Source organism: Akebia trifoliata, chromosome 16, assembly GCF_017979445.1.
Source record: "Akebia trifoliata isolate Shusen 1 chromosome 16, ASM1797944v1, whole genome shotgun sequence".
NCBI classification, from domain to species: domain Eukaryota; kingdom Viridiplantae; phylum Streptophyta; class Magnoliopsida; order Ranunculales; family Lardizabalaceae; genus Akebia; species Akebia trifoliata.
The window spans coordinates 26,063,530-26,064,725 of record NC_141390.1 but is presented as its reverse complement, the minus strand read 5'-3'; positions in this window follow the sequence as shown (position 1 = coordinate 26,064,725).

The following is a 1,196-nucleotide window of genomic DNA, read 5'->3' as shown; positions in this document are numbered from 1 at the left end:
TGCAACTCTATGCCACGGACCTTCGCTAAATTTAGTGAACAATTTAGCGGAGTAAAAGGGGAAGCCTTTCTTACAAGGCCTTAGCGAAAATTTAAAAAAAAAAAAATAAAAAAATAGCGAAAACTCATCCTTTTTTCCTTTTTTTTCTTTTTTGAATTTACGCGCGTAATTCATAACAGGCTTAAATCTTGTCGATTAAATCACGATTTTTTCAAAAAAGTCAATAAATTTTTTTTAAAAATAACGAATTATTGAAATTTTTAGTATATCCAATACATTTTTATACTACATATCCAATGTTTTATGATTTTATTATTCCCAAGCACCAACTTTGTCACTAAGATGGATAAAAGATAAATGGAAATATCAAGAAAGATAAAATTAAAATTTTATTTTATAAAATTGTATGAATGGTATAAAAATTCCATAGGTTTATAAAAATGACAAAAGAAAGGGTCACTTTTTTTATTAATTCTCGTAATAGGCTATTTGCTACATTTATTCAATTTTTATTTATTTATTTATAAAAATACCCTCACCTACAATTTCTCTAATAAACCCTTGAAAGTAAGGATATTTACCATAACAATTTCATATGTTTATAACCATGACAAAAGAAAGCCACTTTTTTTTAATTTTCAAAATATGGTTATTTACTACAGTAACTCATGTTTTTGGATAGAAATGCTGTCATTTATAAATTTTTTTAATAAACTTTTGAAAAATAGTCTTTTAGATTGTAACTTCCTCCCTTCCAACATTTTATTCTACAAAGAGGAAGAGAGAGATTTATTTTCTATACCAATAAATTATTGGAGTTCACTAAAGAGGCTTTAGATTAGAGGAACGATGGTGAATCTTGTAGATCTACTCACTCTCATGTTCTATCCATGATCTATTTTGAAAATTTTCATCTAGGTTTTTAATTTATCCTCTATTTCCTCCAATTTTTTAAAAATTATTTATATATTCTTATAATTTTGATCTATTACTCATCTATAGTTATATAAATGAAAAACAATAGCAAAAAAAAAAAAAAACGATTAATTTCATGAAATTTCATGATTTTGTCACAAAATTTATCCAGCATCGAACCTAGACGCTAGAATGTATTATAGCATTGAGGCTCAACGGTACCTATACTCGAACCTCGACGAAATTGTCTAATAGAAATTTCTGTAAGTGAAAAATGTCCA